Consider the following 14980-nt stretch of genomic DNA (forward strand, 5'->3'; position numbering starts at 1 on the left):
TCCCACATTGCAGGTGGATTCTTTACCATCTGAGCCACCAGGGAAGCCCATGTGTACACACACACACACACACACACACACACACACATACAGACATGTATATATATATATATTGGTCATAACAAGTGTTTTGCAGGATCTTAGTTCCCCTACCAGGGATTGAACCGTGGCCTCAAGCAGTAAAAGTGCCACGTGCTAACCACTGGACCACCAGGGAATTTCCTACAATAAAATTTTTATAAGTACTGATTGACAATCACATAGATTTTATCATTTTTTCACAAAATTTAATTAAAAATTACAAAGCAACTATATTTACATAGATATAGTATATATCTATTTCTTTAAATGTTAATAAACCAAAATAGACATAATATCTAACTATTTCAATACCAAAAGAATAACCCTAACACTTGAACAAAAACTATTTTAAAAAGGTTAATACAATCATTTAGTTTATCATTTTCTTTTATTCTTATGCTCATTCTTTCTCTCCAGAAAACCTTTATAAGGTGTTTTTATAAAGTTACTGCTTTACGCCTTTTTAAAATTTCAACAGTCTTATCAGATCCCTATATAAATACATTTTAAGATTATCCAAGGTAGAAGATCTGGGTCTGTATGGGAAAAGAAATTCATAGGGAAATCTCACCTGTAAGAATCCTAGATGAAACTACAAGGAAACCAAATCCAACAACACCAATAAAAAGAAAGGTTCTTTGTAACTGAGAAAGGTCAACCTCAAAAGAGCAAAGATAATGTAATAGTATACAATCTATTGTTATAAGCCATAACATTGATGGATTTAAGGCAAAAAAAGAAAATATTTTTGTATATGGCAAAGAATAGTTCAATTGAACCCAGTTTTCACTCATGGTTATAAAATAAAAACTCTACAAGTTAACAGTTCTACTCAATTTAATTAAAGGTGCCTAGGAAAATCTGAAAGAAACATGATAAGTAACAACAAAAATTTAGAATCTTTATCTAAAAAGCCAAGAACAATACTAGGATATCCATAATATTGTCACTCTTCAAAATCTTATAGGTAGTCCTACCCAACAAATGGAGAAGGAAGTGGCAACCCACTCCAGTATTCTTGCCTGGAGAATCCCATGGAGAGGGGAGTCTGGTGGGCTAGAGTCCATGGGGTCGCAAAAGAGTCTGACACAACTGAGCGACTGATACACAGCCAACAAAAATATAAGAAAAGGGAAAAAGAGGCATAACATGGGGAAAAAGGACAGTATATTTGAAAAAGAACTACATAAAAACCTCAAGAATACACATACAAAATATAGATTTCATTCAATTTTAAAAGACGTATCAATAAATAATATAGAAAAATTACTGATATGGGTTTCAGTTTCATAAAAGATGACTACTTAACATAGACTTTGGATTCTGTCTTTTAAAGCAACTTTGTAGGACTAAGAAGGAAACTTGAAATCTAAGAAATAAGGGAAAACACTGTGAGCTAATCTACAGGGGGAAATGAATTACTAGGAATTAGTTATATATGGGTAGACAAAAAAGTAGTTAGCCAGCGTGACTCTGAGAAAGTAAATTAGCAAAACATTGTATAAGCTATGCTTTAACTGTTTACAAGTCCAATAGGAAACAAAAAGAAAACCAGCAAAGGTATAGAAGATGTAAACAATATATGATGGACACAGAGGATTCTGCATTTAATCAGAGAATATTATCTTTCCCAAGCACAAGTACAATTTTCTAAAAACTCTAGCCTAAAGCGAGTCAAAATTACCAAGAATAGGTAATTTATATGAGTAGATAATCCTGATATCAAAACACAATCAAATTAAAAGTAAAAAAATTAATTAAAACTCTATGTTGTGGAGGCTGCAATTCTAAGTCACCTGTGGAATAAACATAACAGAATTTCAAGAACACTTAAAACTAAATGATAATAAAAACATCACACATAAAAATTTGTGAAATGCAACAAAAGTAGCACTTACCTCAAACAAAGAAAAGCTAAAAAATTAGCTCACATAAGATATAAGAAAAATAAGAAAATATACTCCCCCAAAGTGGAAGAGACTTCAGAACAAAAATTAATGATACACAGAACAAAATCTGAGAGGGAAAAAAATCAAGTATGCTCAAAATCATTCATCTTCAAGAATGCTCAAATTAGACTCACAATTATATTTTATGTTCAAATAGAATGGCTAACATTTTTTAAAAATTGACAATATTAGGTTTTGTGATGTGTAGAACTATGGAACTCTCATACATTGCCACAGGAGTGAAAATAAGCTGTAAACATCTTGGAAATCTATTTCCATCTTAGAAAAGTAATCATACACCTGTCTCTTGATCCAGAAAGTTCACCCCAAAAGAAATGTTTCAAAAAGATATGTACAAGGATGTTTACAGGATTATTATTCACAATAGCCTCAAACTGGAAACAACTGAAACATGCATCAGTAGGAGACTGGATCAGCTTGTGATCTGTTTATGTGATAGGATTCCTCCCCAGGAATTAAAAAAAAAAAAAAAAAAACTATTGCAACAGGCAACAGAAATAGATTACGTTGAGTTAAAGAAGCCAAATACAGAAGTGTACATAGTGCGTGATGCCATAAACAAAGTTCAACAACAGGCAAAACTATTTCATGGTTTTGATCCAAGAGCGCGTGAGAATGGGGCCAGAGTAGGGGCTGAACAGACAGGTAAAACACTGGGGGTAACACGGGTGTACGCACGTATCAACGCAGAGTGCCGTTTTCAGAACGGTACAGCACCTCCCGTTCTCAATACTGCCCTGCGTGTAACGGGGCTGGTCACCGTCCCCAAAGAGATGGAATGGAATCCACTCTGCCGCGCCTCTGGGCTTAAGTCGGGGACTTGACCGACACAGCAGAGCAGGATCGTACTCTCGGATACCCGACCACAAAGCGGTCCTTGCAGCGTCCTCCTCGGGCTCCTGGCGGCGCTCTCCCAGCCCAGCAGCCCGTGGAGAGCACGCCCGAGCCCCGGCGGCAGCTCTCCCGGAGCGCCCCGCGCGCCCGCGGCTGACCGCACGCCGGAACCGCAGGCAAGGCAGCGAGCCGTCCGTGTGGTCAAGGCCTCAGAAGGCCGGAGCCTCAGCCGACATGTAGGCGAAATCACAGGCGACGGCCCACGTGAGACTCCCCCAGCTGCGAACGACCAACTCCAGGGCGGAAACCCGGTAGTGTCAGCCCCCGGGTGCGGTGATGGGTGCGGTGATGGCTGCGGCAGCGGGCACCGGGGCACTCGCCGGCTTGCACCAGGGCATGAATGCCTTTCACCGCATGCAACTTTTGCCTCGGTGACCGACGGTAAGAGAGTACAGTAGTTAGGTTTAGTGACGCTTAACAGGAGTAAAACGACAACACCTCAGACAACATAGAGGTATTGCTCCCCAGTGTTTAAAAAAAAAGTCTAAAGCTACACATTTAGGGTCCGCCTGTCAGCTTCCCAGCCCTAAGAAACCACATCATGGCGACTCTCGGGCCTACCTTGCTTCAGTTTTTTTCTCCAGTTCAACGCACGTGTCAGTCACCCAGTCGTGTCCGACTCTGTGACCCCATGGATTGTAGCCGGTCAGGCTCCTCTGTCCATGGGATTTCCCCGGCAAGGATACTGGAGTGGGCAGCCTTTCCCTTCCCCATGGGATCTTCCCGACCCAGGGATCGAACCCAGATACCCCGCATTGCAGGCGGATTCTTCACAAGCTGAGACACCAGGGAAGTTCACGCACCATCAAGTCACTGGGAGGCGCCACCAGTCACCCCACCCCTTTCTTCACGAGAGCGCTGCTGATCCAGGCTCCTCTGCATCCCTCCTCCTCTTCTCCTAAATCAGGATGTTGTCTTTGTCTTAAATGAACACAGTGACTGCTTACCTTCCAGTCTCCGGATCTCTCTTCCTCTAGGCTCACCTTTTACGTGACTGCCAGAGTAACTATTCCAAACATAAATTTCCTGATCGTTTTTCGCTTCTTCCACCCCCGCTGCTGTCAAACCCAAGTGTGTGTGCCCTGCACACAGTGAGGCCAGACTGAGAAGCTTGATTTTGGAGCAGAGAAAGGCTGATCGCAGGCCCAGGCACGGGGAACAAGCCTTCATGCTCGAAAAGCCCGCGCTCCCCTGATGAGCACTTCCCTCGGTCTGTGCCTCAGAAGGCAGAGAAAGTCCAGACGCTAGAAGCCTTTCTGCTGCAAACAAGAATGGGGGACACAGATGGGCTTTCTCCCAGGATGATCCCATAGTGTTCCGTCTGGTTTTAGCATGAGGGCAAAGGGAGCACACGTAAAATCACGTCCCTTTGGGACGAATTAAGAGATTAAAGACGTTTAATTTGTAAAAGAGAATTATGGGTGGTAGGTCATCCTCCATGCCTCGTAAATGTGAAACCTCTATGCATTTTTTAAGAACCCCTCTCCCATCTAATTGGTACTTCTCTATTCTGAGGAAATAAGTAATGTTTTTCCCTTTCTTTCTTATCCGAATTTCTCCAAGGCAGAAAGGTGAAACTGCCTGAAGGCACTGACTTTTTCCTTACTTACACACACACACACACACACACACACACACACACACACACACACAATTAGTATCCTGAAGAGCTTGCTCGGGGTGGCCTGCAGGAGGAAGAAGGCTCCCAGAGGTCGTGGGGACTGTGGCGACGTCACAGAGAGACCCATACGGACACAGAGGCTACCCTTCTTTCTTTTTCTACATCACATCATCAATGCTCACCTACGTGCTTCCTTAACAGAAACTAAAGGAGACGGCTGCATAAACCACAGGGCTAGCCTGGGCCAGAAAAGCCCAAGGCAACGACAACACACTGACCCAAAGGTTTTCCAGCGGGACCATGAGGGCAGAGCCCGCCCAGATGAGCACCAAGGGTGGGCGCATGGCCTCTGCCTCATGACCGTGTTCCGATCTCTGCCCAGAGGGGCCCCTGCGATGCTGGGCTCCGTTACCCCAGCTGCGAAGGAGCGCAAGGGCCGGCGCACGCTCCGGCTGGTTCTTAAACTCGCCACCCCTTTCCCTGAATTATGATGGCTACCCACCTCTTCCCAGGCGGGTTTGTTAGGGGTAGAGAACCTGCCTGCCAATTTGGAAGATGTAAGAGACGTGCGTTTCGATCCCTGGGTCGGGAAGATCCCCTGGAGGAGGGCATGGCAACCCACTCCAGTGTTCCTGCCTGGAGAATCCCATGGACAGAGGAGCCCGGCGGACTGCGCTTCACGGGCTCTCAGAGTCACACAGGGCTGAAGCGGCTTAGCACTCTGCACACACACCTCTCACCTCTCAGAAAGCTTCCAGCTTCGTCCGTGGGGGAGAAGACGTCTTTAGGGCATGATCTCTGCCATCCCCATTCCTTGATCTATGAACAAATTTTCTGCTCTGCTTTGCCAAACATGGGCTCCTTCAATAGGCCCGAGTGACACCAGGCAAGGGAAGACCCTTGAAAGCTGAAGCTTCAATGCTCTGGCCATGTGATGCGAAGACCTGACTCATTGGAAAAGACTCTGATGAAGAGAAAGATTGAGGGCAGGAGGAGAAGGGGACGACAGGATGAGATGGTTGGATGGCATCACAGACTCAATGGACATGAGTTTGGGTAAACTCCGGGAGTTGGTGATGGACAGGGAGGCCTGGCGTGCTGCAGTCCATGGGGTCACAGAGAGTTGGACATGACTGAGTGACTGAACTGAACTAAAGGAAAGACCCTAATTGGAGTCTACCTGATCCGAGAGATGTTTCCTGAGACTGGAATGGAGGTTACAGGTCATTCGGAGCAAACTCCTTTATTGCAGCAGCACCGCAGGAACACAGAAGCAATGTCTGGGCACTAAGTGTGGATGAACCGGACCCCACGGCACAGAAGGGGTAGGAAAATCTTCTGCTGGCCTCGCTGTGGTCCAAAAGAGATGACAAAACAGAGGAGATGCTCTGGATGCAACATTTGGCCAAATGTTCTGTGGTGCCCCTCCAGCGCTTTGCCGATACATGAGCACCCAGGACTTTTGTATAACCCCAGGGTAGAGACAGGCTTAACAGAAACTAAGACTGAATATCCAATCAGAACAGAGGCTTGGAGGGTATACACTCAATTCAAGTACAGGAACATTTCCCGCACACATAAGTCCCTCAACTACGATTCATAACTACCTCATGTCTTTTTATCTTTGTACCAGTAAATAAAGTACTTAACATTTTCCCAGAAATAATAAATAAATATAATCCATAGTTAACATGAAATAGTAATATTCAAAACACTGAAAACTGAAGTGGTTAAAATATTCACATATGATTTAGAAAGCCTTGGGTGATGAGGAAAATGAAGTGAAAGGTACCATTAAGGTCTAAACATGAACTATTCTCATTCACTTCTCATCAGTCATTTATTCAAGAAACCTGCAATGAGTTGACATTTAAATGACAGTCTTGTTCTGACTTGGTTAAATATCTTAAATCTCATTTACTCACTGAAAGGATTTCGTTCTAAAAATGGAACCAGAGAATCTCACACATGTACCTTTAGGAAAATAAAACTTAAGAACTGAGAGACTGTTTTCCATAAATGCCCAACTGACAAAAAATCAGAACTTGTCTCCTGAGCAATGAGTATCCACAAAGAATCTTTCCCCCTTCTCAGTCCATGAATGTACTGATCGGACTCTGGCTGGACTTCCCCCTCTTTGGACTCTTTCCACAAAAATACAGCCCATGCCAAACCCTCAGGAGACTCACCTGTAGCTTGCTATGGCTGGCATTTTTTGAATTACAATTCCTCTGCTCTTCCCAAATAAACTCAATTGCTGGTAATTCCAGCTTGCCTCAGTTTCCCTCTTTATTTAGGATGATGCCCAATATAGGAAGTCATTTGGCTTTGATGCAAACTACTCACATGATGAATGGTTTGTGGAAGAATGGCAAAAATGGATATAACTGTCCCTGAATTATTGTATTGGATTTCTGCTGTGTGCCAGTGCTCTATAAACATCATTGACACTGGATAAAGCTGAGCGGGGCCTTGAGACCCCAGGCACCAAGGCCCTTTTAGCCCCCATTTCTTGTAGGCAAGACTCCAGTCTTCAGGACCTTTCCTGAGTTTCAAAGGTCAGATTCAACAGTTGCTAATCAAGGGAGGACCAGCCAAGAAACCACCTGAAGCACGATTAAAGGGACCAGAGAGGTTCATCAAGATTAGGAGACCTGACCTCCTAAGATGAGACCAAGGGCCTGCAAGCCCTGTTGAAGCGTCAAACCTTTGCTACCTGATGTGAAGAGCCGACTCATTGGAAAAGACCCTGATGCTGGGAAAGATTGAAGGCAAAAAGAGAAGAGGGTGGCAGAGGATGAGATGGTTGGATGGCATCACCAACTCAATGGACATGAGTTTGAACAAACTCCAGGAGATAGTGAAGGACAGGGAAGCCTGGCATGCTGCAGTCCATGGGGTCACAAAGAGTTGGGCATGACTTAGTGAACTGAACAACAAAACCCTACTCAAACCCTAATATTGTCAGAGACCCCATCTTTGAACCATCATTATAAAACCCTTCATCAAATCCTCCTGGGTTGAAAAACAGTTTTTCAAGGCAAGAGCCAGCTGTGCTCACCCTTTGCCTGGCCAAGTAATAAAACTAGCCTTTCTACTTCACTCAAAACTCTAGTCTCAGATTTGATTCCTCACCCATGTACAAGAGAGGTTGAGCTTTCAGTAGCAGGATCTAGAGAATAGTCAGACTTAAGTATGAATTAGATATGTTTCATACCTATCTAGCATAGACTCAGAATTTAAGTTTTTAACATTAATCCCTAGTGTACTTTTTAAGCTCCAGTTGAAATAAACTTGGAAAGGTATATTTTAAAAAACAATTTCCAAGAAGTATACAAAATTATTCTAAGCCTTTGGCTTGGTAATGGGCACTAGAAAATACAAGATTTAGACTCTAACCTTAAGAAAGAAACAATGGTTAATTGACCAAAGATAACCAAAAAGATAGAATTCATTCAGATACACTGTGGAGATAAGATTAAAAAGTGGGGTGGGGGGGGGGAGATCCTACTATCACCTTGTGTGTTAGTCACTCAGTCCTGTCCAACTCTTTGCAACCCCATGGACTGTAGCCCACCAGGCTCCTCTGTCCATGGGGTTCTCCAGGCAAGAATACTGGAGTGGGTTGCCATTTCCTTCTCCAACCATCATCTTACCTCTTCCTAGAAATTCTTCCTAAGAGATAACTTGTGCCCTTTTCTCAAGATTAATTGCTTTTTAAAAGAATCCTTGCATTTCACATTCTCAAGGATTCTCCCCTGGCCCCCTTACTTGCGAAACTTTTGAAATTTTTAGAAATCTCGAAGAGTCTGCGAGAGGGGCGGGGGGCGGCGCATCTCACCAAGTCTGTAGGGACTTGGAAACTGCCCAGCGTGGAAAGCAGGATTCAGAGCTAAGGATTCCCGCAAGACAAGGAAGTCCCAGTGCAGAGTAAACTAAAAGAATTCCCCGATTGATTGACAGCAACTGGAAAGCTGCCCAGCATAGAGCCACGTCCCCATCCCCGGCCCCTCCGCACTCCCTGCTGCAGGGATCCCCTGGGTGCCCGGGGGTCCTATTGGCGAGCCTGGGCGGGGAGCGCGGCAGCGAGCGCCTCCAGACAGCCAGGGCCAAGGAACCCGAGGGGGAAGGCTCGGTGCCCCCATCTGTGGACCTCCGGGCGGGCCCGGGGTGGCGGATGTGACTGTAACCTCAGCTCCCGAGTGACCAGAAGCAACTCACCCAGGGCTCGCGGCTCTCAGACCAGCAGGTTGCTAAGGACGCGGTGGGAGGTGCTCAGAGAGGGAAAGCCAGCTTCTCTAGGGTTAGCTGAACACCGCTAGCCAATCAGGGCCCGCCGGGGAAGGCCAGCCACTTTCGGGTCAGCTGACCAAGGCTAGCCAATCAGAATCCGGCAAGGAAGTTCAGCTCAATTCAGAAGCTCCCTGTTGTCAGGCTCTCTGCGACCCCAGGGACTGCACCACGCCAGCGCTCCGTGTCCATTACCAACTCCCAGAGTTTACTCAAACTCATGTCCATTGCCTCTGTCATGCCATCCAACCATCTCATCCTCTGGCTTCCCCTTCTCCTCCCACTTTGAATCTTTCTTAGCATAAGAGTCTTTTCAAATGAGTCAGTTCTTCTCATGAGGTGGCCAAAGTGTTGGAATTTCAGCTTCAACATCAGTCCTTCCAATGAACACCCAGGACAGGTCTCCTCTAGGATGAATTGGTTGGATTTCCTTGCAGCCTAGGTGACTCTCAAGAGTCTTCTCCAACACCACAGTTCAAAAGCATCAATTCTTCGGTGCTCAGCTTTGCTTACAGTGCAACTCTCACATCCACACATGACTACTGGAAAAACCATGGCTTTGACTAGATGGACCTTTGTTGGCAGAGTAATGTCTCTGCTTTTTAATATACTGTCTAGGTTGGTCATAACTTTGTCTTCCAAGGAGCAAGCATCTTTTAATTTCATGACTTCAGTCACCATCTGCAGTGATTTTGAAGCCCCAAAAATAAAGTCTGTCACTGTTTCCACTGTTTCCCCACCTATTTGCCATGAAGTAATGGGACTGGATGCCATGATCTTAGTTTTCTGAATGTTGAGTTTTAAGCCAACTTTTTCACTCTCCTCTTTCACTTTCGTCAAGAGGCTCTTTAGTTCTGCTTTGGTTTCTGCTATAAGTGTGGTCATCAGCATATCTGAGGTTATTGATATTCCTCCCAGCAATCTTGATTCTAGCTTGTGCTTCACCAAGCCCGGCATTTTGCATGATGTAGTCTGCATATGAGTTAAACAAGCACAGTGACAATATACAGCCTTGACGTACTCCTTTCCCGATTTGGAACCAGTCTGTTGGTCCATGTCCAGTTCTAACTGTTGCTTCTTGACCTGCATACAGGTTTCTCAGGAGGCAGGTAAGGTGGTCTGGTATTCCCATCTGCTTTAAGAATTTTCCACAGTTTGTTGTGATCCACACAGTCAAAGGCTTTAGCATAGTCAATGAAGCAGAAGTAGATGTTTTCTGGAATTCTCTTGCTTTCTCCATGATCCAACAGATGTTGGCAATTTGATATCTGGTTCCTCTGCCTTTTCTAAATTCAGCTTGAACATCTGGAAGTTCACAGTTCACATACTGTTGAAGCCTGGCTTGGAGAATTTTGAGCATTACTTTACTAGCATGTGAGATGAGTGCAATTGTGCAGTAGTTTGAGCATTCTTTGGCATTGCCTTTCTTTGGATTGGAATGAAAACTAACCTTTACATATGGAATTTAGAAAGATGGTAACAATAACCCTATATGCAAAACAGAAAAAGAGACACAGATGTACAGAACAGACTTTGGGACTCTGTGGGAGAAGGCAAGGGTGGGATGTTTCGAGAGAACAGCATCGAAACATGTATATTATCAAGGGTGAAACAGATCACCAGCCCAGGTTGGATGCATGAGACAAGTGCTCGGGGCTGGTGCACTGGGAAGACCCAGAGGGATCGGGTGGAGAGGGAGGTGGGAGGGGGGATCAGGATGGGGAATACATGTAAATCCATGGCTGATTCATGTCAATGTATGGCAAAAACCACTACAATATTGTAAAGTAATTAGCCTCCAACTAATAAAAATAAATGGGGAAAAAAAAAAAAGAAAACTGACCTTTACCATTCCTGTGGCCACTGCTGACTTTTCCAAATTTGCTGGAATATTGAGTGCAGCACTTTCACAGCATCATCTTTCAGGATTTGAAATAGCTCAACTGGAATTTCATCACCTCCACTAACTTTGTTCATAGTCATGCTTCCTAAGGCCCACTTGACTTCACATTCCAGGATGTCTGGCTCTAGGTGAGTGATCATACCATCGTGATTATCTGGGTCATGAAGATCTTTTCTGTACAGTTCTTCTGTGTATTCTTGCCACCTCTTCTTAATACCTTCTGCTTCTGTTCAGTCCATACCATTTCTGTCCTTTATTGAACCCATCTCTGCATGAAATGTTCCCTTGGCATCTCTAATTTTCTTGAAGAGATCTCTAGTCTTTCCCATTCTATTGTTTTCCTCTATTTCTTTGCACTGATCACTGAGGAAGGCTTTCTTATCTCTCCTTGCTATTCTTTGGAACTCTGTATTCAAATGGGTATATATTTCCTTTTCTCCTTTGCTTTTCACTTCTCTTCTTTTCACAGCTATTTCTAAGGCCTCCTCAGACAGCCATTTTACTTTTTTGCATTTCTTTTTCTTGGGGATGGTCTTGATCCCTGTCTCCTGTACAATGTCACGAACCTCCATCCATAGTTCATCAGGCACTCTATCAGATCTAATCCCTTGAATCTGTTTATCACTTCCACTGTATAATCATAAGGGATTTGATTTAGGTCATACCTGAATGGTCTAGTGGTTTTCCCTACTTTCTTCAATTTACGTCTGAATTTGGCAATAAGGAGTTCGATTTGATCCACCGTCAACTCCTGGTCTTGTTTTGGCTGACTGTATAGAGCTTCTCCATCTTTGGCTGCAAAGAGCATAATCAATCTGACTTCAGTATTGGCCATCTGGTGATGTCCACATGTAGAGTCTTCTCTTGTGTGGTTGGAGGAGAGGGTTTGCTGTGACCAGTGCGTTCTCTGGCAGAACTCTGTTAGCCTTTGCCCTGCTTCATCTTGTGCTGCAAAGTCAAATCTGCCTGTCACTCCAGGTGCTTCTTGACTTCCTACTTTTGCATTCCAGTCCCCTATAATGAAGATGACATCTTTTTTGGTGTTAGTTCTGGAAAGTCTTGTAGGTCTTCATAGAGCCATTCAACTGCAGGTTCTTCAGCATTAGTGAAGGGAAGGCTGGCCTCTTTAGAGTCAGCTGACCATGCCTAGCCAATCAGGGCCCGCCAGTGCAGTTCTGCCTTCTGCAACCCACTGTCACCATTGCGGGCATTCATTTCCTAGTGAATAGCTGCAAGCATGTGTGAGCCCTTTATTAACTGTAAAGCAAATCACAAAACAGTGGTAATGAATTATTTTAAATACTGTGCATGTAAGTTGGATATCCAGCCAGCAACCGCAGCAAGAAATGCCTTGCCAATGCTTTAATGCTTCCTCCAAAGCCTCACCTCTCCTCTGTGGCAAAAATAAATAAAATCAGTGTGCACACTGTGCAGATGTGGCTGTGTCTTCTAGTCAAATGCTGTTCCTGAGTTTTACATGGAACTCGAGATTCACCCAAGTCCTTCTCAAATCAGTTCAGTTAAGTCACTAAGTCGTGTCTGACTCTTTGCAACCCCATGGACTGTAGCACACCAGGCTTCCCTGTCCATCACCATCTCTCGGAGCTTATTCAAATTCATGTCCGTTGAGTCGATGATGCCATCCAACCATCTCATCCTCTGTTGTCCCCTTCTCCTGCTGCCTTCAATCTTTCCCAGCATCAGGGTCTTTTCCAATGAGTCAGTTCTTTGCATCAGGTGGCCAAAGTATTGGAGTTTCAGCTTCAGCATCAGTCCTTCCAATGAACACCCAAGACTGATCTCCTTTAGGATGGACTGGTTGGATCTCCTTGCAGTCCAAGGGACTCTCAAGAGTCTTCTCCAACACCACAGTTCAAAAGCATCAATTCTTCGATACTTAGCTTTCTTTATAGGCCATCTCTCACTTCCATACATGACTACTGGAAAAACCATAGCTTTCATGAGAGGTACCTTTGTTGACAAAGTAATGTCTCTGCTTTTTAATATGCTGTCTAGGTTGGTCATAATTTTTCTTCCAAGGAGTAAGCATCTTTTAATTTCATGGTTGCAGTCACCATCTGCAGTGATTTTGGAGTCCAAAATAATAAAGTCTGCCACTGTTTCCCCATCTTTTTGCCATGAAGTGATGGGACCAGACGCCATGATCTTAGTTTTCTGAATGCTGAGTTTGTTTTTTCTTTGTTTCCATTTATTTTTATTAGTTGGAGGCTAATTACTTTACAATTGTAGTGGTTTTTGAGTTTTAAGCCAACTTTTTCACGATCCTCTTTCACTTGCATCAATAGGCTCTTTAGTTCTTCTTCACTTTCTGCCATAAGCGTGGTGTCATCTGCATATCTGAGGTTATTGATATTTCTCCTGGCAATCTTGATTCCAGCGTGTGCTTCATGCAGCCCAGCATTTTGCATGATGTACTCTGCATCTAAGGATCCTTCTCGATTAGGATCATGGATTTTAAAGAAAGGCAGGTGGTTCCATACATGCCAACTATAAGGGGGCAAATTTAAACACAAACAAATGCTCGGTTTTAAAGGTAGTGAAAGTGAAAGTGAAATTGAAGTCGCTCAGTCGTGTCTGACTCTTTGAGACCCCATGGACTGCAGCCCACCAGGCTCCTCTGTCCATGGGATTTTCCAGGCAAGAATACTGGAGTGGTGAGTATCCCCCCCAAAAAGAAATATATGTTTACAAAAATCTCTAAGCCTAGTAACAGGTGAACACTTTCAAATATTCTACTAAAGTTCGCAAAGGTTTTACTAAGAGCAATTCTGATTCAATTTAAAGCTAAGGAACAGGGATTGTCCTGGTGAAATAAATCGCCTTAAAAAATTAAGAACTTCAAAAGAAAATTTAACTAATCCTGATGAAATGCATCCATCCTGAATTGTTTCTGTTCATAATAGGCACCAAATAAGTCTTTTAATATTTTAAGCTACATTTTGATATTTGAAACAAAAATTATTGGTCCAAATCCATAGAATGCCTCAAGAGTGAACTCTAATATAAACTATCAACTTTGGGTGATTATGATTATGATGTGTCAATATAGGTTCATCACTTGTAACAAATTACCAATCTGATTAGGGCATTCATGATGGGGGTGACTAACCATTAGTGGAAATGGTGAGTGTATATAAGAAATCACTCTACCCTCCTCTTAATTTTGCTGTGAACCTAGAAATACTCTAAAAATGGTAATAATACAGACTGCAAAAATAAAGCATTTGAAAATAATAACTTAAAAAGCAGTTCTGATCCCAGGCTTCTCAGAAACACATCCTCCTAATAAAGCAGTTAGTTAGGATAAGAACAAAAGTGAAATTGAGAGAGACTGTAAAGGGTATTTCTTAGCAGATCCTAGAGTGCTAACTCACATAGTACATGTTTCCAAAAGAGAGAAAATATAAAAATATTAAAAAATTAGTATGGGGGAAACTTATTCAAGACAAAAGAAAAAAAAACTTGAAATAGCAAATCAAGAGTGCCTACCATATTTCAAATAAGATGAATATGTAAAGACTGTTGCACTTAAAAATAGTTTGGTGAGTTATTTCAAGAGATCCAGGAAAAATGTTAAAAGTATAAAAAATACAAAGCATTAAATGGGTTACTTTCAAAGAAATAAAAAGCAGGTTAGTTAAAACATTCTTTAATATAAAAGTCAGTTGATTCTACAAATCATTTACAAAAAAAGCCACTATCCACAGAATTCTACAGGAAAGATAACTAATGAACATGAGTGTATAAGAAAGTATGCACAATCTCCCTACTTTTACTCTTTAAGATTAAACCATTCAAAATTAACCAAAGGATAGCTCACTTAGAGATTAATCAAAATTAAGAACTAAAAAGGTATTACAAATCATTTACAAAAAAGCCACTATCCACAGAATTCTACAGGAAAGATAACTAATGAACGTGAATAAGAAAGTATTCACAATCTCCCTACTTTTACTCTTTAAGATTAAACCATTCAAAATTAACCAAAGGATAGCTCACTTAGACATTAATCAAAATTAAGAACTAAAAGGTAAAAATTGATGAGTGAGTGATTGTGGGAAAGTCTGTCAGTTGTGTCTGACTCTTTGCAAACCCACAGATTATACAGTCTGTGCAATTCTCCAGGCCAGAATACTGGAGCGGGTAGCCATTCTTTTCTCAAGGGGATCTTCCCAGCCCTTGGGGTCAAATCAAGGCCTC

The 14980-nt window shown here is 43.0% G+C and overlaps 1 protein-coding gene across 3 annotated transcripts in view; it reads right to left on the bottom strand.

Annotated features, from left to right (window-relative positions):
- TMEM232 (transmembrane protein 232) overlaps positions 1–8884 on the bottom strand; it is a 244479-nt gene extending 235595 nt beyond the window's left edge. For all 3 annotated transcript variants that reach the window (XM_070462676.1, XM_070462674.1, XM_070462673.1), the window contains exon 1: positions 8788–8884. The gene's annotated coding sequence lies outside the window, so the exon portion shown is untranslated. The remainder of the gene's footprint in view (positions 1–8787) is intronic.
- Positions 8885–14980: the final 6096 nt, after the last annotated feature.

This window comes from Odocoileus virginianus, unplaced genomic scaffold (assembly GCF_023699985.2).
Source record: "Odocoileus virginianus isolate 20LAN1187 ecotype Illinois unplaced genomic scaffold, Ovbor_1.2 Unplaced_Scaffold_8, whole genome shotgun sequence".
NCBI lineage: Eukaryota > Metazoa > Chordata > Mammalia > Artiodactyla > Cervidae > Odocoileus > Odocoileus virginianus.